This window comes from Panthera pardus, unplaced genomic scaffold (assembly GCF_024362965.1).
Source record: "Panthera pardus isolate Hobbes unplaced genomic scaffold, ASM2436296v1 HiC_scaffold_13, whole genome shotgun sequence".
Lineage (NCBI taxonomy): Eukaryota > Metazoa > Chordata > Mammalia > Carnivora > Felidae > Panthera > Panthera pardus.
The window spans coordinates 64321784-64347578 of NW_026526688.1; the positions used below are offsets into that span (position 1 = coordinate 64321784).

Sequence of the window (25795 nt, forward strand, 5' to 3'; positions counted from 1 at the left end):
ATTTCACTTAGCATAATACCCTCCAGTTCCATCTATGTTGCTGCAAATGGCCAGATTTCATTCTTTCTCGTTTATATGCTTCTTTTTCTAATATATTTATACATTAAGAATGTGGCTCTACTTATAATTTTAGGTGACTATATTCATTTAGATACATAATACTGTGGTTCTTAAGCATTAAAATATGAAAGCTATAGATCTTATGTTTATGGTCTTCTGTAACAAAATATCAATGTGCATTTTATATTAGTTCATTTAATTTCTTTTTTAAAAAATTTTTTAACATATTTATTTTTGAGAGACAGAAATAGAGCACAAGCAGGGGAGGGGCAGAGAGAGAGGGAGACACAGAATCTGAAGCAGGCTGCAGACTCTGAGCTGTCAGCACAGAGCCTGACGCAGGGCTCAAACTCACAAACTGTGAGATCATGACCTGAGCCGAAGTCTGATGCTTAACTGACTGAGCCACCCAGGCGCCCCTAACTTCTTTTATATGTATATATGTATATATATGTGTATGTATATATACATATATATATACATACACATATATATATAAATACATACACACACACACACACATATATATATATGTATATATATATATACATATATATATACATATATATATATATACATATATATATATGTATACACACACACACACACACATACACATACATATCATGGACTTATGTATGAAGTTTATTTCTATATGCAAATACACAAGTTACGTTGAACTTGTTTTTAATGGAAATTCACAGATACATGGATGAGGCTCAACTTTAGTGCCCTGAACTAATATGTTACAAATTAGAGCTTTCGTGAGGTTTTGAGAGTAATTTCTACAGAAAAATTAGAGCGTTTCTGGTAAGGTGGGCATGAAGGAAGAGTGAGGAGTGAAGATAAGGGATAGAGGATCTTAGATAGCATAAGACCATTATGGTGGTACCCAGGAAATAGAAGACTGGAGAAACAGACCTACTGGGGCTGGAAAAGCTTTCCAGCACAGTAGTTGATAGGTGACTGAGATTTATTGCTTGTCAGTGTACATTTTCATTTCTGTAGTATATTCCTACTCCTGACATTAACTGGAGTTGTAACCAAGCTGTGCATTTCATCAGTCCTCATCTCTAATTACATTTTCTATATTGATGACCTTAGCAGTGACATGGTTTTAAATATCATCTATATTCCAACAACTCCAAAATTTCTACTTCTAGTCCAGTCCTCTCTCTTGAGTTTCAGACTTGCGTATCCAACTGCCTACTGTACATGTTTGCTTGACTGTCTAACAGACATCTGAAATTCATCATGTCTTTCCCACTCTCAGACCTGCTCAGCCCATAGCCTTCACTATCTCAGCTAGATACATCACCATTCATCCAGTTGCTCAAGGCCAAAACCTTAGGGTTGCATTTTGTGCTTCTGTCTTTTACCATATCAAATTGATCATGAAAACCTTGATGCTTCTACCTTTAAAAAATATACATAATCTAGTCACTCATCACTAACTCTATTGATACCACTCTGATATATCACCATTTAACAAGAGATGAAATTAGTGAGTCATTAGGTATGCATGTATTCACCATTATATGACATCAAACTGTTTTCTGATTTTACATTTCTCCCCTCCTCCAGCAATGTAATGTTCCCGTTGTTCCATATTTTCACCAACGGCCTTTTACATTTTAGCCTGGTGAGTGTGTAATGGTGTCTCACTGTGGTTTTATTTTTTTTAATTTTTTTTTTACATTTATTTAGTTTTGAGAGACAGAGAGACAGAGCACAAGTGACGAGGGGCAGAGAGAGAAGGAGAAAGAGTCCGAAGCATGCTCCAGGCTCTGAGCTGTCAGCACAGAACCTGGCGCGGGGCTTGAACTCACAAACCGTGAGATCATGACCTGAGCCGAAGTTGGATGCTTAACCAACTGAGCCACCCAGGCACCCCTCACTGTAGTTTTAATTTGTATTCCGTGATCACTGAGGTCGAGCATTGTTTTCCTCTATTTATTTGCCATTTGTTTTGTCTTTTTGTTAAGTTCCTATAATTGTGTCACTTGTTGAGACTAATGAAATAAAAATGAATATTGTGTGTGTGTGTGTGTGTGTGTGTGTGTGTTTACACAAAATTTAAAAATGTAACAAAAATCAGGCTGTGTAGATTTCCATTCTTGCAGACTTTGAATTTATAATATAAGTTAATATTAATTTATATATTCCATGTATACTCCATATGTTTTCAGGCAGCATTTGAAAACTTAGAGAGTAATTTTAATTTTATAGCTTCTCTATTCAATCACAAAGTCACTTTTCTTTACCTTTTTATATCAGAAAACATATCTGCAGAGCAGCTTGCTTCCGTCTGTCAATCCCCCATCAAATTGTGGTTTAGAAACAATGACAACAAGCCAGTGGCATGTGTCAAATTACTTAGAAACCATAATTTAAGGGAGGATATCTCTGGGTGAGGTAGATAACTAAGCTCTCAGAACCTCATCACCATTAATTAAAAGTAAAACATACAACATTTCATGGACCCATTTTTAATAACTATTTTTGTTAATAAATCTATTAATTAGATCTAATTTCATTAAGGTTTTAATCAACATAAAGTTTACTTAGAACCAGAGAATCCAGTGTGTTTGATTTCAGTACTCTCATTAAAAATGCTTAACATTTTTTTTGCCAGTGTTAATGATTCTTTTTTTTTTATATATTCTTTTTAATCTCTGCTGGCTTATTCACATGGAAATATTGGGTTACATGGATATTTTGCTTCTTTAAGAGGTTCAAGCACAAGTTTCTAATCAATAGGCAAATAAAGAGGGAATTTTATATACTCTACATTGAAAAATAGGTTTTAGTTATTTTCTTTCTGAGAATTATGAGGTAGTTAATTTCCTAAAATAGTCCAAAGAATTTGCTTTTATATTTCATAGTTAGAGTTTACATACTGATCGTTATTCTTCTAAACCTGTGGAGAACTTCCAAGTCATATTCATGTGAGAGAATGAATATCTGACATAAATCTACAGAGAAGCTGTGGATTTAAGTTATGGTTGTCAGGTTGTTGATGAATCATTTATTTACTGTAAGCACAGGGAAATGCCACTGCTACTCTCTATTTATAACCTGTATATGTTTCTGCATGCATTTAGAAGGTCCTTGGTGAAGCTTCCAAACATCTGGTTTCACTAAGATAGTTAACTCTGATCAGATACAGTAATGTTATATGTTTATGTAATACTTTATGTTAAAAAATTATACAAGTACTCTTCTATTGGTCAAAAAATGTTAACTAAAATACAAACATTTATTCACATGCATAAAATTAATGGGTATCAGTGGCATTTTCTATTTGGTATCTTGTTAATGATATGACATGTCATAATGTACGAGGCAATCCGAGAGCATCTGGAAGACAACCCAGCTCTGGAGAAACTGTTGCTTCATATCCAGAGGAAGGTGGGCTTTGTGTTCACCAAAAAGGACATCACTGAGATCAGGGACATGCTGTTGGCCAATAAGGTTCAAACTGCCAGTGCCATAGCTCCATGTGAAGTCATTGTGCCAGCCCAGAATACTGGTCCAAGGCCTAAGAAGACCTCCTTCTTTCAGGCTTTAGGTATAACCACTAAAATCTCCAAGGGCACTATTGAAATCCTGAGTGATACACAGCGATGAAGACTAGAGACAAAGTGGGAGCCAGTGAAGCCACACTCTTGAACATAGCCCCCTTCTCGTTTGGGCTGACCACCCAGCAGGTGTTTGACAGTGGCAGCATCTACAACCTTGAAATGCTTGGCAACACAGAGGAAACTGCATTCTTGCTTCCTGGAAGGTGTCCATAATGTTGCCAGCATCTGTTTGCAGATTGGTTACCCAGCTGTTGCATCAGTACCTCATTCCATCATCATGTATGCAGGCAGGTCCTGGATTTGTCTGTGTAGACTGATTACATCTTCCCACTTGCTGAAAATGTCAAGAGGCCTTCCTGGCAGATCCATCTGCATTCATGGTAGCTGCCTCATAACCACTCCCACCACCCGTACTCCTCCTGCCTGCAGCCCCAGCTAAGGCTGAAGCAAAGAAGAGTCCAAGGAGTCAGAAGAGAATATGGGATTTGGTCTCCTTGATTAATCATGAAAAAGCAACCAACTCAACCAGCCAACTGTATTTGTCAAACAAGGAAATAAAGGTTTACTTCTCTATAATAATAATGATATATATATATAACATCTATTTAGAGGTAGATGTGTGGAAGTCGATTCATAACACATATCTGCTAAACTCCCTGGAATTGGGAAATAAGAGACCCAACTCTATTATCTCTTGTCTGAGTGACTTAATATAAGATTTTTTAATTTCTCTGACTTCAATATTGTTTATAAACCTGGGCTTATGATGAGAAACAATCATTTTGAGAACTAAGAAAGTACTACATCTACAAACAAAACAAAAAACAAAAACAAAAAACTTTGTAAACTGAAATATTTCTGTTTGTAAAGTACTGGGCAGTGCCATGTTTATTATTATTTTTTTTAATAAAGTTGGTATTTTATATGATTTACTATAGAATCTTTTAAAACATCAAATAAAAAGCTACTAATGACATAATAGTAACATGTAGTTCATCTTTTGAATGAAAACTAGTAACAATCTTGCAGGTCGTATTTTAGATTTTGTTAAATGTACTATTTCTTGACCTCACTCTATAACATACTGCCATATACCTGCGTCTTGGTTTTATCCAAGTATATACCTCTTTGGTTATTTAAGCTTGTTGCAGTCTTAACTCTGTTAAGTAGATTTATTAATCTGGCCTTACTTGTATAGTAAAGAATACTTTTATTATAAGTTTTACTTCATAATAGATGAATATAGATGAATTAAACATACATTATGATAAATGTTTAAGAAATCCAATACCACAAAAAAATATTTTGACATTTTCTCTGTGGTTATAGCCACTAAAGGATTTGTCTTACTTGCTGATGATGACTTATAATATATAAATAATATAACTTGAATTTTAGAGTTGTCCATATAATCAAAGAAATTGCAAACTAAATAAGTTTTATTTGTATGCAGTGTCTGGATTAATAGTTCTGATACTTGGTTGAGTTATTGGCCATTTATGAGAATTGATGTAAGATATTTTCTCTACAGAAGAGTATGCAAACTCTCAGACACTGGATATTTTGCATCATGTTTTAGAAGATTCCCGGATCCCTGTTGATATCCATTGATCCATGCAACCCATATTAGGGTGTTTTGCTTAAGTAATTATTATTTTTCTTTTTTTTTAATTGAGGTATAATCTAACATGAAGTATTAGTTTGAGGACACAACATACCAATCTTATATTTATATATATTGGAAAATGATCATCACAATAGGTTTCATCAACATCCTTCAGCATACATAGTTACAATTTTTTAATGATTTTTTAAAAATAAGATTATAAAAGTTCTCACCACAGGAACAAAAATTTTTAAGGAGTTAATTTTTATTTTAAAAAACAAATACTTAAACATTTAGATACAATTTATAACACACAAAAATGAAAAAGAAACTTTCCTATAGTCCCACCTAGAGGTGTTCACTTTTCTCTTGTCATTAACCATGCCATCAAATATTCTTGCGCAGCTTCACCTGTAACTGGTATTACATCATTGAACTGAAACATCATAGTTTTTAAACCAGTCTTCTTGCTGTTAAACATTTTGCATGCTTATTTGTTTGATGTTATAACCCAACTACAGTGAACTTAACTCCTAGCTAGTGAAAAAATGAAGTAGAATTGTAGAATAAAAGAATACAAACTTTTTTTAAGGTTTTAGATTAAATTTCCCTCTGGAGATGTTTTACCAACTTTATTTTTTTTAATATGAAATTTATTGTCAAATTGGTTTCCATACAACACCCAGTGCTCATCCCAACAGGTGCCCTCCTCAATGCCCATCACCCACTTTCCCCTCCCTCCCATGCCCCATCAACCCTCAGTTTATTCTCAGTTTTTAAGAGTCTCTTATGGTTTGGCTCCCTCCCTCTCTAACTTTTTTTTTTCCTTCCCCTCCCCCATGGTCTTCTGTTAAGTTTCTCAGGATCCACATAAGAATGAAAACATATGGTATCTGTCTCTGTATGGCTTATTTCACTTAGCATAACACTCTCCAGTTCCATCCACGTTGCTACAAAAGGCCATATTTCATTCTTTCTCATTGCCACGTAGTACTCCATTGTGTATATAAACCACAATTTCTTTATCCATTCATCAGTTAATTATTACCAGGAGTTGGTATCCTAGGCCCCACTTCCCTGAATCCTTGTCCCTCCTAGATATTACTACTTAAATAAAAGTCTTTGCAGATTTTGAATGTGAAGCCTAATAAACTAAATTTATTGTAATTTCATGATTACTAATGGACTTAAAAAATTAAGCTAAACTGCCTATGATTTATACAGTAGCAAAAACATCTATGACAACTAGGGTCTAGTCACCACAAATGTGGCAAGAGAGTTGAAGCCTTGGAACAGATAAGAAGGCAGCTTTTCCACTAGTGATACTTGGAGCTTGGAAGAGGAGGGATCAATAAAGTAATTAAACACACAGGTGTTAGCTAGACTTTGAATCTCAGTTTTCAGGCATACTAGCTATAAAATCATAGACGAATTATGTAATTGCTCTGAAACTTTGTTTACTCCTGTGGAAAGTAGAGGTGACATTATTGCCTATTTCATAGAAATCTTTATGAAAGTTAAATATTGCAAATCAGGATCTTAGTATGGTGTTTGGTCTATACTAAGAGCTCAGTATAAGTTTACTATTCTTCTTTATTGGTATTGGCCACCATTTTTATCACAGCATGTTGCAAACCAAAAAATAATTCGGGCAATGCAGATTTATTTCATTATCGTACAATCATTTTGGGTATTTTACCTTCAAAAAGATTTTCCGTTGTGCTTAGTGTTTTGCATATATTCTGAAGTCATTTTTTAATGAAGCCGATGAATAGCAAATCACATTTTAATGTATTAAAATTGGATGCAAAAATGAACAATGGAACATATGGAAGTGGGAAACTAAGGTGCGAACACAGGGCATGTTTTTGACTCCTCAGCATATTTGCCTTGGAGCAATCACTATGCCTCCTACATGTTTTTCAGTTGTTTTTCAAAGTAAGTAAGATTTTGAGAAGAGTACTTTTAACAAAGCATCTTTGAATTTGAACATCTTTTTTTCTCTTAGATGTAATACACCCATTTTCAAGGAGTCAACATGCATGGGAATTTTAATCATCGTAAAGCGTGCACATAATCTAAAGCAATTGTCTCTCACTTCCGCCTCTTGCTCCAGAGGCAGTTACTGGAAACTGTTCTTGCTTTTCCTTGTCTTAGTGATTGCGTTCATGAATCTTCATTACTTATACTCCTAATGCTTACAATATTCTTTGATTCCCACAGATAGATGAAATTTAGCTTATTTGTATACCTGCTCCAATCATTGCTATTCTTTCCATATATTCTAATGTTTTTAAAAATTTTTTTCCTTAATCTTTACTTATTTTTGAGACAGAGAGAGACAGAGGGAAGTGGGGAAGGGACAGACAGAGAGAGGGAGACACAGAATCCAAAGCAGGTTCAGGCTCTCCGCTGTCAGCACAGAGCCCAATGAGGGGCTCGAACTCAAAACTGTGAGATCATGACCTGAGCCAAAGTCTGCTGCTCAACCAACTGAGCCACCCAGGTGCCCCATCTCCCCATATACTCTAATGTTTTAAGTGGGATTAAATAATCTCTTGTATTTTGTTCCATGAACAGCAGACATAAACTTTTGACTCTTTACCACAAGATACAGATTTTTGTGGTAGAGCGTTGTTTGTCTTTCCTGTTTTTTCCTTGTGGACCAAAATATAGCATAGCATTTTACATACTCAAAATTATCTTCTCACACCGTCTTCTCTTCCATTTACCTACCTCATGTGATCATTTTCAATCCACCATTCTAACCTCACTTTCTCAGCTGGAGATGCCCTCTCAAAGATACACTGATTCACTCATGCTGAAAGTTATGCTGCAGTTATTACCAGTCCTGAACAAATTTATTATGTGTGATACTATATCAATTGCTAAAAAGAGCCTTTTATAAACTTTAACTCCTCCACAATGCTATTTTCTCATGCCTTCTTGCATACTCCACAGTGCCTAATACCATTCTGGACACTCAGTGAACATCCTACAAAGTTGTTTAAATGTAATTAAAAGTCATTACACTTACACATGTCAGTTCTGATTAGGGTGAATCTTTTGTGTTAACGTGAATCTTTCACAGAAAATGTTCCTGTAAACCGGTAGTTTGATCTTGAAGAAGGATGAAAACATAGATGGCAACTTATTATACAAGGTTATTGGAGGGCAACTTTTCATCTTCACTGACAGAGAGTATATGATAAGAATAAAGTTTAGTTTTAAGAAGAATATTAAAAATGCTTTTATTGCATTTGAAGGTTATAAAGAACAATAGCAAAAATGTATATATAAGCTTCTGCTCTAAATTTTTTAAAAAACAAGATAGGTTCTCATTTTTCTCCCAAAAAGCCATCTGTGTTGGGGGGTGGGGAGCACTCCTTGTGTTCTAGGAGATAACTTATTATCTTAGTATCTTATAACTTATTATCATCTCATTATCATATAACTTATTATAGTAAAATAATGTTGAGTATTGTAATAGCACTGAATGGTGACAGATGGTAGCTACAGTTGTGGTGAGCACAGCATAATGTGTAGAGTTATCAAATCACAGCGTGGTACACCAGAAACTAATGTAACATTGTCAACTCTACTTCAGTTAAAGAAAATCAAATTCGAAATTTAAAATGGATATATTTTATAAAATATTATTAATATTCAGAAATACTATTATTTATAAAGAGAAAACAGTAAAATATTTCTTATCATACACTGATTTGTATATTGTCTAGTGTCCTCTAATTGGTTTTTGCCTTTCCAGGGGTTTCTGCTACTGACTATTTTCAGTTTGTCACTTATAAAATCCCTATGAAATTTAGAAATCAGGAAAAGAAGACACTTTTCCTTTTTAATTTAAAAAAAATCTTTTTAATGTTTATTTATTTTTGACAGAGAGAGAGAGAGAGGGAGAGCGAGCGAGCATGAGCGGGGGAGGGGCAGAGAGAGAGAGGGAGACGCAGAATCCGAAGCAGGCTCCAGGCTCTGAGCTGTCAGCACAGAGCCCGACGCGGGGCTGGAACCCACAGACCGCGAGATCATGACCTGAGCCGAAGTCGGATGCTCAACCGACTGAGCCATCCAGGCACCCCAAGACACTTTTTCAAAATTTGTTTTCTCAAAAAATACAATGTTAAAAGAAATGCCATTAAAAAAAATCTCACATCTATGAGAAATAAAGCATTTAAGGAAATATGTATGGATTTAAAACCAGTGGTTTATCTATAATGGGATACTACTTGGCAGTGAGAAAGAATGAAATCTTGCCATTTGCAACAATGTGGATGGAACTGGAATTATGCTAAGTGAAATAGTCAGAGAAAAACCAGTATGTTTTCTCTCATATGTGGAATTTGAGAAACTTAACAGAAGACCATGGGTGAGGGAAGGGGAAAAACAGTTTCAAACAGAGAGGTTGATGGAGGTGGAGGGAAAGGGAAGATGGGTGATGGGCACTGAGGACGGCACTTGTTGGGATGAGCACTGGGTGTTGTATGTAAGTAATGAATCACGGGAATCTACCCATGAAACCAAGAGCACACTGTATACAGTGTGTGTTAGCTAACTTGACAATAAATTGTATTTAGAAAAAAATAAATAGAAAATAAAAACATCATTTGGAACAATGAAATCCCTAGGATTTCATAGGACTTTAATGGCTGGTACCTACAAATACTAGAGTAAACGAAAAATTACCCCAAGCATCCTATTCAAGCAAACCTACATTTATCACTTAATAATCAATAATGTTGCTATAAATCAATATGAAGAAGATGAAATTTAATAAGGTTTAATATGTCCAGCAATATATGACCACAGATATTTTTAGATACCAGGGCTGCTGACAGTGCTTCCTGCCACCATGGGAATGTTCTGGTCTTCAGTGTATGATGAGGCGGCCACTAGCCACATGCAGCTGTTAAGCATTTGACAGGTGGCTAGTGTAACTGAACAAGTGAATTTTAATTTCGTTTATGTAACCACAAGTGGCTAGTGGCTAATGTTTGGACAATGCAGTCTTAGAGAAAAGGAGAACTTGGATACGATATCAGTTTCCTGGCAGGAAACACCTTGTACAATCAACAGGATTTAGCTAAAGAGAAAAACAGTGACAACATATTGTGCTTTTATGGCATTGCAAAGGTAAAATACGTGAGAAAATAGCTCAAAGAGTGGTAAGGAATAATTGGGAATTGTTGTAAATCTCTTATACAACAACATAAAGAATAGTATAAAGGATAGTTTTCAACGAATGGTGCTGGGACAATTAGATGTCCGTAAGCAGTTAAATTAACCTTGATATATACCTCACACCTTAATTAAAATGAACTCAAAATGGATCATATTCCTATGTATATAATGTAAAACTATAAACTTTCCATAAGAAACCATAGGAAAAAATCATTTTTTCCCTTTTGCTAGGCAAAGAGTTATTGGATGTGATACAAAAAGTGTACTCTAAAAGAGAAATAAAAAGATAAGTTAGACTTTATAAAAATTGAATATTTTTGTATTTCAAAAAGCTTAACTGAAAAGACTCCAGAAAAGACATGCATACCAAAGTAGGTACGGGAGTGAAGGAAATAAAAAACCAAAGGTAAAGCCCAGAGACTAGCAACAGCGGAATGCCATTTTACCCAGAGTTGATGGGGCCAGAGAATCAAATGATGTTACCATAACCCAGGACGAGCTAAAACCCTGGGAGAGAAGCTGTCCGAGAGAAGCTGCATTTGATGAGAAAAGTAGTCATTGGTAAGACTACAGTGAGGCAGGAGGTACCCCAAGAAATAAATGACCTACCCCTAACATTTGCTCTCAGCTATCCTGCTTTTACTTCCCAGGTAGAATCTAGAGGGCGGGGGGGGGGGGGGAGCCTGCATATTATTGTCCACAGAGATTATTTTCTCAGCATACAATAGGGGAGAGAAAGAGAGCAACTGGACTGGGGATAATGCTCTTCAGAAGCTACTCTCTTTACAAGTCAGCTTCTATTTTTGTTTTTTGATTGACTTCAAAAAATGCATTCCTGATGTCGAAGAAATTCAAAGTCCCATAGCCACCATATCTTTTCAGAGTAAGGTCAATTCAGTCATAATCTTACCTGTATCTTAGATTGTATTGAAGGCCTGGGTGTTTAGCTTTTTTCCAGAGGTTTTGTTTCTAACCTTGATTAATGGCCAAAACTCCCTCTGGAGAAAGCTTGGGAAGATTCGCGGTGTATACTTATTGCCATGTTGCAGTTTTTCAAAATAACCAAACCTCCTTTCTAGGTTAATATGTTGCAGGTATGTAAACTGATTTAGGTCCAGGGTTGAGGGGGATAAAACCCCAATAGTGACTAGGTTCAAATTTATCCCCATTACGCATAGGAACTTTATTTCATATTTTATCCAGAATCCTTGGTGAATACTCCCATGCTGATAGTATTGGCTTAGTCCAGTGTCACAATTCCTCTGTCTTCTTAGGTTATTTCCCGACACCCCCCTTTGGCTCTTGCCAAATGAAGTTATCAAAGATCTTGCAATTCCTTCAGGCTATACAGTTTCTCCTTTTAGAAAGAACTATGCACTTTTGCTTCTAATTAGTACTCAAGTGTAATTCTCATTATTAGACTGGAGGCAATGAGGGATGATGGTGATGTTGGATCTTGAGAATAATCACATACCGTTTTGAGGCAGCTGCCCAAAGTGAAGTCATTGAAACACTTTGCAAGGAAGACTGGTTCTGTGAGCTGAAGTTGAGGATCTGCGTCCATTGCCAAGAACATTTCAGGAGTATCTAAATCTCTGTTATTGTGTCTCTACTCTTTCCCAAAAAGTTTTCTTCCCTTACCATAACTGATTTGGCGAGTTGTCCATTTCATTGACATTGCAATTCTGCCTCTCCTATAGTTAGACCTTGGGTTTAATCCTTAGTCTTGTCTGCCCTGTGCCACTAAAAATAAGGGAGTTTTTAAGTTTTTAAGAACATTTTCTGCATATCCACCCATGACATGAATTGTCACGAGTTCAGTGTTTTGAACATATATTTATCTTTGTGTAAACTCTCCAGAATAGTCAGAAGCAGTCATCACATCCCATAATCTTTGCAATCACCAATTTTTCTTGCCATAGCAACTAAGTGCCAAAGACAATTAATTACTCAATGATTTTTGCTCAATTAGTAATTCATTTCTTGCCATTCTAGTAAAGAAAAATGAAAATTGGGATGTCACTCTTGGCAGGTTATCAGTCTGCTCACATATATGAGAGCAAACCAGTCACAGAATCCTGCTCATCATACCAATTATTGTATCAGGGTAGTGGCAGAAAACAGCATATTCATAATGGTTTTACTAAAAATAATTTTAAAAAGACAGAGCTAAGTGAACCAAAAGAGCTGGTGAGGCAGCCCATGGGTAATTATAGTGGGAACAGCAGAGGAAACAGTGAATCTGGAGAGACCTAGAAAAATTGAAGTACCACTCAACAGGTGCTATAGCTAAAGAGAAAATCAGCAACTGTTAGAAACATAATGAAACAGAGTGGGGATTGGGAGAATAAATACCATGACCTCAGTTTCCTCAACCCTCCAGATCCTTGCTGCGCCTGGTACTTACCAAAGCCAGCCAAAGCCAGAGGATATAGCCATCCCATTGATGCACTCTATACTGTGTTTTGGGATACAGAGCAGAGTAGGGAAGGGCAGAGAATGGAAGAGAGAGAGGCCAACAGGAAATAATGAGCACAGACATTTTTAAAGAATCTCTGACAATTTTTGAAAGACCAATGTTAACTTCTCTTGTGACTATGGATTTTAAAGTTAAACCTCAAGGAACTAACTTAGTAAATGAATTTTGCAGTATAACTTAGATGCCACTTTTATATGAAAAGTATTATGACTTAAAAACCACCATATCATTCTGTGATGAGTCCATTATTACTTTGGTAAGCAAAATATTTGCATTTGGTATGTATTACTATGGTAAGCAAAAGTAACTATAAATGCAGATGGTTCAGTTTACCAGGAAGTTACATCGACTACACAATTGTATGTAAATAATAATAAACACAAGTATAATAATTATTTTTTGAATTTATCTTTATTAGTGTGTATGTAATGGGATCTAATTTTGATTTAATTTACATTGCCAAATGATTATATTGAACATTTTTTCATACACTTATTTATCAACTATATATCATTGGTGAAACATTCATGAAAATAATTTGCCAACCTTATATTGGGTTGTCTTCTTCTTATTGAGTGATAACAATTCTTTTTCATATTTGCAGTGTATATCTATGCTAAATAGATAAAGGCTTAGGTATAAATATAGATATGTAAACATAGCTATAAATATGTATAATAAAAATGAAAAAAATATATGAAATTATATATATGTAATGAGAAGGTAAGCCATGGGGTGGGAGAAAAAACATATAATATTTTATTATATATTGTTTATATATTTTGTTATATAACTTACATATGTATGTAATATATAATATTTTCTCCCATCCCATGGCTTACATTTTTTTTCTTTTTCTTATTTTTTGTTTTTATTTGAGAGAGAGAATGCACATGCACATATGTGTGCTGGGGGAGGGTCAGAGAGAGAAAGACAATCTTAAGCAGGCTCCATACTCAGTGTGAAGCTCTGACATGGGGCTCGATCCCACAAACCTGGGGTAATGACCTGAGCCAAATTCAAGAGTTGGATGCTTAACCAACTGAATCACCCAGGTGCTTCTTCATTTTTTTTTTTTTAAATAATGTCTTTCTAACACAGTAGTTTTGATTTGAATGAAATTTGTCAATTTTTTTTTTCTTTATATTCATGGCTTTCTTTTAGCTAAAAGTATTTGCTTAACCCAGAGTTGCCAAGATTTTCTACTGTTCCTTTTAGAGATTGTTTTAGCCCTTATGTTTTGGTCTTTGTTCTAATTTGAGTGAAATTTTGTCTATGGTGTTAGGTAAGGATCAATAGCCTGGCATGTTCTAGAAAAATCAACTTACCACAGATGTACACTTGAAAATTCCCTGTGTGTTCCCACTGAACACTGAAAGTGAAAAACACTGAAAGTTCCCACACTTTGGATTACTTAGATTTATATTAAATCTTGAAATCTGGTAATCCAAATTCCTCAACTTTGTTCTTAATCAAATGAATCAAAGTGTGGATTCTGTACATTTGCATATGAGCGTTATAATTAGCTTGTCAGTTTTTATACAAAGCCTACTGGGATTTTGATTGTAATTGCATTGGATCTATAAATTTAGAAAGAACTGACATAACAATATTGATACTGTAAAAAACATAATAGACTTATCAATTTACTTAAGTCTTTATTTTCTCTCAGAAATGTTTTACAGTTTTCAATGTACAAATCTTACATATACTTTAATTTATCCCTAAATAGTTTGAGGTGATGATACTGTAAATGATCTTTTTGAAAATTACATTTAATTATTGTTTGTGGTCAGTGTATACAAATACAATTGATTTTTTGTATATGGACTTTCAATTCTATAATTTGTCTTAACTCAGTTAATTAAGCAATTAGTTCTACTTGCTTTTTGTGAGATTCCTGTCTTGTCTACTTACCTGATCATGTTTTCTGGAAACAAAATATTGACTAGAAATTATGAGAGTGATCATTCTTGTATTTTTTTCTGATCATAGGAGGGAAAGTATTTAGGTTGTTTGTTTATCATTAAGTGCAGTGTAGACTAGGTTTTTCTTTTAAAGTATTTTTTAATTTTAAGTTTATAATTGAATATAAGTTTTAAAATATTTTTTATTTACTCTGTTTTTTGTAAAATTATTTATTTCCTTTTCAAGTTTTTATTTAAATTCCAGATAGTTAACATACAGTGTAATATTAAATTTCACTTGTAGCATTTAGTGATTCATCATCACTTACACCACTTGCATACAACAACACCTGGTGCTCATCACAAGTGTACTCATTAATCCAATCCTCATCACCTGTTTAACCCATCTGCCCACCCACCTCCCGTCATCAGTTTGTTGTCTATAGTTTTGTTTCTTGGCTTGCTTCTCTTCCCCCCCCCCCCGCCCCCCCGTTAGCTAGAAATTTTAAATAAATGTTCTTTATCAAGTTGAGGGAGTGTTTTCCTTTTTCTTCTTAGTTTGCTAAAATTTTATTGTCTTCAAGTGTTGAGATTTATGAACTGCTTTTTCTCTGTTCATTGAGTCACTTATTTTTTTTATTTTAGTTTTTACTACAGAGCAATACATTATTTTTTTATATTTAAACTAACATGCTTACGTAGGATAAGCCTTATTTTGTCATGATGTATTTTCCTTTTTCTATTCATCTTATTAAAATTATGTTAAATATTTTGGCAATTATGTTTATAAGAGATATTGGTCTATAATTTTTTCCCTTTGGAATGTCTGATAGAGGAGTAGTTTTGTTTTGTGCTCAAAAATTAGTTGGGAAAATGTACACTTCTTTTATATTTTCTGAAAGAATGTGTGTCATACTAGTATTTAATTCTAACTCAACTATTTATAAAACTTAGTGATGACATCTGGACACAGAATTTTCTTTGTTGGAACATTTTAAATTATGAATTCAATTTCTTTAGTAGGAATAAGGTTATTAAGATTTTCTATTTCCTTTTATGTCAGTTTTATTAATTTGTATCTGTGAAGGAATTTAAATATTGTATCTAATTTGTCAATTTTAATGACATAAAATTGTTTATAGTAATTTTAATTATCTTTTGTAATGTCTGTTGATTATCTAGTGATGACTCCACTTTCATCCTTGTTATTGGTAAATTAGAGCCTTTTTTCATCTCTTGATCAGCCTACCTAGGAATGTATCAATTTTATTTATCTTTTCAGAGGATAAGCTTTTAGTTTCATTGATTTTTCTCTATTTTTTTTTTTTTTTTGCTAATTTACCAACATTTTCTATTTCGTTATTATTTCCCTTTATTTCCTTTTCATTTGATGTGATCTCATTTTGATCACTTCCTAGATTGGAAAGTTATAACATTACTTTTAAACCTTTTTCCTTCTCTAGTAGAAATCTTTAAAGCTATAAAGAATTTCTCCTTAAGCACTGTTATAAGTGCATCCTACAATTTTTGATGTACTATATTTTCATTTTCATTCATTTCTCAATGTTTTTAAATTACTCTTGAGATTTCTCCCTTGCCTCATGGGTACTATTCAAATATATTCATTGATTGCTAATTATTTGGGAATTTTCTATTTTTTTTTAATGTTTACCTATTTTGATAGAGAAGGTGAGAGAGAGTGGGGTAGGGGCAGAGAGAGAGAGGGGGAGAGAGAGAATCCCAAACAGGCTCCATGCTGTCAGTGCAGAGCCCAGCATGGGGTTCGATCCCACAAACTGTGAGATCATGACCTGAGCCGAAATCAACAGACGCTTAACTGACTGAGCCACCCAGGTGCTCTGAGATTTCCTTGTTATTGATTACTAATTTTATTCCATTGTAATCAGAAAACAGATATTTGATTATTTCACCTCTTTTAAATTTATTGTGTATTTTTCATTATCCAGGGTATATCTTTGTGAAGGTTCTATGTGCACTTGGAAAGAATTTCTGTTCTGCAGTTCTTGTGTGGAGTTGGTTGACAGTGTTGTTTTTGAATATGTTTATTTCCACCTTAACTGTCAGTTAAAGAAAGAGGAGTGTTGAGATCACAGACGATAATTACAAATTTGTCTACTTCCTCCTGTTTGAATGACATATATCTTTACTTTTTCATTTAACCTGTGCATGTCTTTACATTTAGAATGTGTTCTTTTGTAGACTGCATATAACTTGCTTTTGCTTTATTAATATAATCTGACAATTTCTGCCTTTTATTTGGAGTGTTTAGACAATTATATTTAATATAAGTAGCAATAGTTTGGAATTGCAATCTATCATCCTGTTGTGTATTTTATTATTCCATCATTTTACCCATATTTTTATTCTTTTTTTTCTTCTTTTCCCTTCTTATTTTGGTATGAGTATTTTTAGAATTCAGTTTTATTCCATCTTTGGCTCAAAACTACATAACTTTATTTTATTTTTATAGTGATTTCCAGCATTTAAATATTTATATTGTCATAACATTTACATGTATACCCTAAACATAATGTTTTACACATATCAGACCCTTATATTGATAGTCTCCTTTATTCTTTCTCCATCCTTTGTCTTATTATTGCATACCTTTATACATATATATACATATATATATATATATGTATGTATATATATATATGTGTGTGTGTTATAAATTCTAAAACGTTTGCTTTTAACAGTTGACTTTTAAATACAAGTTTAAATGAGACAAAACATGTCTTTTATAGTTACTGACATATTTACTATTTCTGGCATTCATCATGCCTTTGTGTGGGTACAGATTTCCATCTGGTGACACTTTCCTTTGGCCTAAAGAACTTTCTTTGACATTTCTTGTAATGCAGAATTGTTAGCATAGATTTTCTAAGTTATTATTTGTGCAAAAATTGTCTTATATTCATTTTGGAAGGACAATTTCTTTGGTATTTAATTTGGTCTTGACAGGGTTTTTTTTTTTTTCCTCCGAGATGGACTAAAGAGAAATTGGCATAATTCTTATTTTTCTTCTCTCATATTAAGCAGGTCTTTTTCTCTTCAGCATTATTTAAGATTTTCTTTTAAAGGGTTTCAGAAATTTGAATTTGGTGTGTCTGGGTCTGATTTTCTTTATATTTCCTCAGTTTGTGGTTTCATAAGTTTCTTGAATTTGTGAATATAATTCTCATAAACTTTGGAAAGATTTTGACCATTTGTTTTTTGCAATATAATGTCTGCTCCCTCCTCTTCTCTTCCCTTCTGGCCTTCCAATTGCATGAGTGTTCAGCTGCTTGGTTTTCTCCCATATTTCACTCCTTCTTGGTCTATTAGTTTTCAGTATTTCCCCCCACCCCCTTTGCTACAGTTTGGATAATTTTTTTGTTATGTCTTCAGGTTTATTTATGATTTACTATAATGTCTACTTTGATTTTAAATCTATTAGTGAATTTTCCTTTCAGATATTGTATTTTTTATATTTAGAAGTTCCATTTGTTTTTTTTAATTCAAATTTCTTTTCTCCTACCTTTATGGTTTCCTTTCAGCTAATTTAATTCTGACTCTGAATAATATTTTGCTGTTTCTTTATATGTCTATTCATGGTTTAGTTAATATCAGATATTCTGAATATTCCATTCTGGAGAATCTGGATTTTGCTATCTTCCTTTAAAAAGTACAAAAAGTTGGGGCGCCTGGGTGGCTCAGTCGGTTGAGCGGCCGACTTCGGCTCAGGTCATGATCTCACGGTCCGTGAGTTCAAGCCCCGCGTCGGGCTCTGTGCTGACAGCTCGGAGCCTGGAGCCTGTTTCGGATTCTGTGTCTCCCTCTCTCTGACCCTCCCCCGTTCACGCTCTGTCTCTCTCTGTCTCAAAAATAAATAAACGTTAAAAAAAAAAATTAAAAAAAAAAGTACAAAAAGTTGTTTTGGCAAAGAGTTAATTTACTTGAGTTTACTTTGTTCCTTTAGAGTCTAGAGAGTTTAATAGATTAAGCTCTATTTAGTAGAATTTACTTTAAGGTATAATTGGAGATTTCTGCTGAATATCCCATGATTCCATTAGCTCTGTCATCTCTCACTTGCTAGATCTTGAACCCTGTGTAAACTCTGGGATTTGTTTGGTTTATAGCTCTGAGGTAGTTCTTTTTTCCTTCCTTCATCTTGTGGGGTTTCATCTCACAAACATACAGTTAGACTTAAGGGGACCTTTATACAGATTTCTAGAACTCTTTCTCTACAGGTACTTTCTTCCTGATTCTTTGCTTCAAAAATTCTAGTTATCTCAATTTCCCTACACTTCAATCTCTATATTCTTCACTAAGATAAACAACCATTTTTATGTTTTTGTTCTTCTGTGTACCAGAGTTCAGAAATTGCATCTAGGGAGAAAATGAGAAAACTATAGAAATCATCTCGTTGTTTCCCCCCTTTTCAGGAATCATGTGTCTGTGCTGCATGGATGTCCAATGACTAGAAACATTTGTATAAGGATTTTTTCCAGTTTAATATTTCTTCACAGTTCTTTATATTTATACAGTGGGAAAGAAAGCCTCAGAGCAATGGAGGAAGAAATCTCCTTACTTTTACTGTTTCCTTCCTGGTACTGTCTACCTTCTTATACCATGACGATTTTATGATTTCCATTCTGTGTCTAGGTATTTATAATTTAACTTTTCTTGAGTGCTGAGAACGTTTCATGATCTATGTGCTTTACACATATCATATAATCTAATCACATGCTTTTTAACTCTGTATGTATTAGCCTCAAGCAAAGTTTTTAAATGTTTTACTTTTTTTAATGTTTATTTGAGAGAGAGAGAGAACAAGCATGTGACCACATGTGTGGGAGCAGGGGAGAGGTAGAGAGAGGGAGACAGAGGATCCGAGGCAGACTCCGCACTGATAGCAGAGAGCCCGATGCGGGTATGAACTCACAAACCATGAGACCATGACTTAAGCTGAAGTCTGACACTTAACCAACTGTGCCACCCAGGCGCCCCTATTAAATGTTTTTCTAGTATTCTTCTCATATAAACTTTTACCTAACAGCAGGTGGTTGTCTTTATTTAAAAGCAAATTAAGGGATAAAACATATATTAGCTACTTTTAAAAATTAACCTCTTCTTTAATAGAAAAGATAGATTATTGGACAGTATGATTGTATATGCTTTCAACTGTGTTCTTAAGCAGAAATTTTATGTGGTAATTTTAATAGGGCCTAAATTGCCATCACTGTCTTTCTTACTTATTTTCTAATTGTAGCTATTTTTGGATGAATTTTGGGTAATTGCAGCCTCTTCTACAACAAATGAAAAGTCATCAGTTAATTTTAAATTATAAACACAGAACCATGTTTTTATTACTTTATTATGCTGGTGCTATTCTCTCTATAATAGTAAACATTTTGGTAGGTAGTTGTTCTTCTATGAAGGAAGAGATATCAAATTGAAAATTATGAAAAATGTTTATAATGAAATCATAGTTCAGATTGCATTTTCTTTTTGAGCCAACTATCAATATTTGCCAATTGTGTGGTCTGGTAATAAGTACCTCTTAATATTCTATTCAAGTGCTCTTTCTTCTTCAGTGTAACCTCTTCAGGAACTAAAATTAAGTATTCTATCCAAATAAGACATTGTATAAACAAATACTCTAGCCCAAATAATACAGTTTAATCTTTTAAAGTATTTTAGACAATGTTGTTCAGTTTCTGTGTGTTTGTGTGTGCGCCTGTCTGTATGTCTGTCTCGCTTTCCTTATAAATTTATGTTCACTGAATGTTTTATTTAATTTACCTGCCAATTCCTGCAGAGCTCTTAGGGTAGTAGATTAAGTTTGTTTTATAAAATTTAGGTACTACTTACTATTATTTGGCATCCCTGGTGACTGCCATCTGTGAAAATTTTCAGGAAATAATCTCTTGCCGAACACTTACCTTTTCGTTTCAATGACTTAAAATCCTGCATAAAAGCAGTTTAGAACCTCTGCATTTCAATTGTTCTTTCAACCAGTTATATATATATATACACACACACACACACACACACATATATATATATGTGTATGTGTATATATATACACATACACATATATATATGTGTGTGTGTGTGTGTGTGTGTGTGTGTGTATATATATATATATATATATATATATATATATATAATTTATTGTCAAATTGGCTAACGTATGGTGTGTACAATTTGCTTTTGGTTTTGGGGGTAGATTCTCATGGTTCATCGCTTACATACAATACCCAATACTCGCCCCACAACAACAGCAACGTGGATGGAACTGGAAGGTATAATACTGAGTTAAATAAGTCAGTCTTTCAACCAGTTTAAAGTTAATTTTCTAGACTCTGACCTACTAGTACTCCACCGATTCCACATTCTTCAAGAGATGTCCAAAAAGTATAGGAGCTTGTGATAGATGTACTCATTTTGCCCACTAATATGGAAGCAAAGACATTATTAGAGTGCATTGAACTGGGTGTCTATTAATGAAGTTTTAAGAGCAATCATTGACTGTTTGACTTTGTGGAATGGCTGCAAGGACAGCATAATCAGAGTACCATGAGGAATCTGATGGGCACCTCACACAATCAATATTGTAGTTTTTCTGTATTCTATCAATCAGTGCTTTCTATTAACATGTTGTTTTAAAGGTGCTTGGTGTCAGGCGGAGTTAAATTTACTCTTCAGTCAGTCATTGACTATGTATAGAAACTTGACCCAATCATAGCTTTTAGAGCCTTAGTTCCTTTGTCTTTTAAATAGAGATAATAATTCTGCCTAGAAAAATTATGATGAGAGCCAAATTGGGTAATATATATATATGTAGTGCCTGATACATTATTTGGCAGGTTGTAGATGTCTCAACAAATAGTAATTGCTATTTCATCATCATTATTTTCTACACTATAACTCAAATTTGTAATAATGACACTGAGCTACTGCAACTCTCTGATCATGAGAAGTCACATTGTATAAAACTATAGTTTGGATGTAAAAGTGTATGCTATTAAAATTCTTGGTTTTTAAAAAGTGTCATCCGTTTTAACATACATGTTTCTACTTATTCAACAGAAATACCTCTCTTTACATATAAGATACTGGGTTTTACTGTGTATTTAGATGCTTTTTTATTAGAGTTTGAAGGAATATACCCAATTATTTTTTAGGAAATTTAATTTTTAGGAACTTAATCATTCCTATTCTTTTAAATATAAGTGCATTTTTTATGTTGGAAACATTTATTATATAATTTTAAACTTCAGTTATGTGGTTAACTCTTACATGGTGCTTACTCTATTACAGTCCATGTGCCAAGTTTATAGGCATCATCTCATTTATTTAATTTAACATAGTATTCCTGTATTAAGAATTAATGGTGTTTATAGAAAAGAAAATGATTTGTATTTCCCTGGTAAGGAGCGACGTTGAACATCTTTTCATGTGCCTGTTGGCCATCCGGATGTCTTCTTTAGAGAAGTGTCTATTCATGTTTTCTGCCCATTTCTTCACTGGGTTATTGGTTTTTCAGGTGTGGAGTTTGGTGAGCTCTTTATAGATTTTGGATACTAGCCCTTTGTCTGATATGTCATTTGCAAATATCTTTTCCCATTCCGTTGGTTTCACCTCACGCCAGTCAGAGTGGCCAAAATGAACAAATCAGGAGACTATAGATGCTGGAGAGGATGTGGAGAAACGGGAACCCTCTTGCACTGTTGGTGGGAATGCAAATTGGTGCAGCCTCTCTGGAAAGCAGTGTGGAGGTTCCTCAGAAAATTAAAAATAGACCTACCCTATGACCCAGCAATAGCACTTCTAGGAATTTATCCAAGGGATACAGGAGTACTGATGCATAGGGGCACTTGTACCCCAATGTTTATAGCAGCACTCTCAACAATAGCCAAATTATAGAAAGAGCCTAAATGTCCATCAACTGATGAATGGATAAAGAAATTGTGGTTTATATACACAATGGAATACTACGTGGCAATGAGAAAGAATGAAATATGGCCTTTTGTAGCAATGTGGATGGAACTGGAGAGTGTGATGCTAAGTGAAATAGGCCATACAGAGAAAGACAGATACCATATGGTTTCACTCTTATGTGGATCCTGAGAAACTTAACAGAAACCCATGGGGGAGGGGAAGGAAAAAAAAAAAAAGAGGTTAGAGTGGGAGAGAGCCAAAGCATAAGAGACTGTTAAAAACTGAGAACAAACTGAGGGTTGATGGGGGGTGGGAGGGAGGGGAGGGTGGGTGATGGGTATTGAGGAGGGCACCTTTTGGGATGAGCACTGGGTGTTGTATGGAAACCAATTTGACAATAAATTTCATATATTAAAAAAAAAAAAAGAAAATGAAAAAAAACCTCAGAATCTTATTGGCTTAGGAAATTGAAAACTCTAGACAATTATTAATATGTTAAAAATAAAGAAATTATTTGAATGATTATTATAGTGTCCTAAGCTGTTAGATTTTGGAGATCTAATCATGAATATAGATAGTATCCTATAAAAAATGATATACCTCTGATAAATCTTTTGATTTATTCTTCTTAGGAAGTAGTTACAATAATATTCTTAAATATTCAGCAACCCACTTTCAAATATTTTATAGTATTTCATACTTCATTTTACACACTTTAATCTTTTAAATAAATGTCTCTTTGAAATTTTCTTATAGTAATAACTTTTTTTTTTAAAGTTTACAAAGTATTTAGTACTTCAAAGTTAACTATATTAGGAAACTGTCCCATTATTTTTGCCTTCTTTTGGAGCTTTTACATGCAGAGTTCATGTGTGTATGTGTGTTTAAGTCAATCACTTCAGTTATAAAGAGTGTGTGATTGACAAGCAATATAGTCAATAACTAGACAGGTAAATTCTTTATATTTGTCGCCACAAGCTGATGACTTAAATGTTCTGTGATAAGATCTAACCTCTTATTTCCTGTGCTTTTCTCTTTAATTTTTTCTGCTACCCTGTATAGTAAGTCATCAACAGCAGCTAACTCTCTGCCTATTAATACCGAACCTTACTTTAATAAAGTAAATGGTATCATAATGTTAATATCTTTATACAAGGAATAATCTTATATACTAAGGATAAACAAAATCTGATGTCACAGAATCCCCACTTAAAAGATACTTCGGAAGGTATTGAATCCAGGTTTTGTTCTTGTTTTTATTTTATTTTATTTTTTTGACACACAACGTTGTATCAGTTTCAGGTATTCACCTTCTCTATACCTTATGCTATACTCAACACAAGTTCAGTCTTTAAAAAAAAATTACATTTATTTGTGGATTGTCCCAATAAGTAGTTGTGCATCCCCTATTTGAACATTAATGTTTAAACTGAAAGAATAGAGTTTTTAAATTAAAAAAATTGCTAGTTTTTATTTTCAGAGATCTAGTTGTCATAACTTTTTTTCTTGTAATGACTCAGATGGACCTCTAATTGACAAAATATATTCAAGAACACATGTTCCATTGTTTCGAAATAAACCTGGCTTGCAAATTAAATTTGACCACTTACCACTCCTCCCATCCTTTTTTCTAGCTCCTTCAAGCCCTTAGATTCACACATAAGGGAACACACAGAATGCAGACATTGGTATGTACTCTTCATTCTCGGGCTACTTTCTAAACTGCTTTTTTCTGCTCTTTGTTTTCACTACATCATCCTTGGTTTTCTCTTTCCAACCTTAGCTATTTCCCTTGGACTTGATGCCCATTGCTAGTATCTAGAGCCCTGGCTCTTGTTGATGGTTATTCTCATTTACTAAAAACACGTGCCATCTTAGAACCCAATAGTTACTCCTCTTCTCCTAAGGCTGTATCCTCAGAACCCTCTGCTTCACCTGGTCCTTTATCAGCACCCACATATTTTATATCATGCCTCATAGGCTTTCTTGTTTTTGCCTCTCCTGTGGGTCATTTTCTAGTTGAGCCACACTTGCATACCTATAGAAGCCTAGAATTTTATTGGAGTATAATTTTCATTTTCCTGGCTCCCTGAGTATCATATCTTTCTTGAGGCTCAGGTTTCAGCAAATAGCTTTGTAACTTTTGTACACCCATCGTTTGTTTCCCACCAGAAAGTGTTTCTAGCCTGAAGAAAACTTCACCAGATTTGGTGAGCATATTGCATGAGTTAAAAACAAGGATAGTTGAGTTTTGTTTTTTTTTTCTTCTAATTCTTTTACTCAGCATTTGGAATGTAGAAACGTAAGTTATCCTTTTGGAGATTACTTTCTTTTCTTTTTTTTTTTCTAGAAAGAAATCATACCTCTCTTAGCTACCTGAATATGGAGCAGGTAATGTTTAACCAAAACTGCTTTAATTCGTCAAAAAGTTTTAACTATAAACAGTGAAATGAGTTAAGGTTTCAGTTGTTCCTTATTTTCCATTAGTATTAATTTTATATTGGTAAATTAAATGTTGATATAATGTGTAATTCATATCAGAAAATAAATTAGAACATAACATTAATTTTAAAAATAACAGTATATGCAAAGGGAATATTTAGTGAATTTAGGACACTCCCCCCACCCCCCTGCCCTCCCGGGACCATTGTATTAACTACTCTAAGTTAATGAATAACTCATTTCTTATTTTATTTAATTATTTCTAAAAGTCTGCCAGAAACACGCATGCTGGTTTAAAGAATAGGATAATAGCAATTTTCTTCTCAAAAGGATCAAGAGACAGTTTCCTATACTCAATGGTTTCTTAAAGTACATTGTTCAGTTGGGATTATAGCCAGTTATTTTTTAGTAGCTCACTAAAAGTGTATTACTCACACACATTTAGGTGAGGGTTAATAGTAAAAATGGTTGAAGAACCTGTCTATAGGAATGAATGAATTCGTTTTCTAGGACTATTGTAACAAAGTACCCAAAACTGGATGGCTTAAATCACAGAAATTTATTGTCTCAC

At 34.0% G+C, this 25795-nt stretch overlaps 1 protein-coding gene and 1 pseudogene across 5 annotated transcripts in view; both read left to right on the forward strand.

Moving 5' to 3' along the window:
- The window catches only part of MARCHF1 (membrane associated ring-CH-type finger 1), an 876270-nt gene that overhangs the window by 368120 nt on the left and 482355 nt on the right, over positions 1–25795 (forward strand). The window lies entirely within an intron of this gene.
- On the forward strand, positions 3215–4399 carry LOC109262453 (60S acidic ribosomal protein P0-like; annotated as a pseudogene).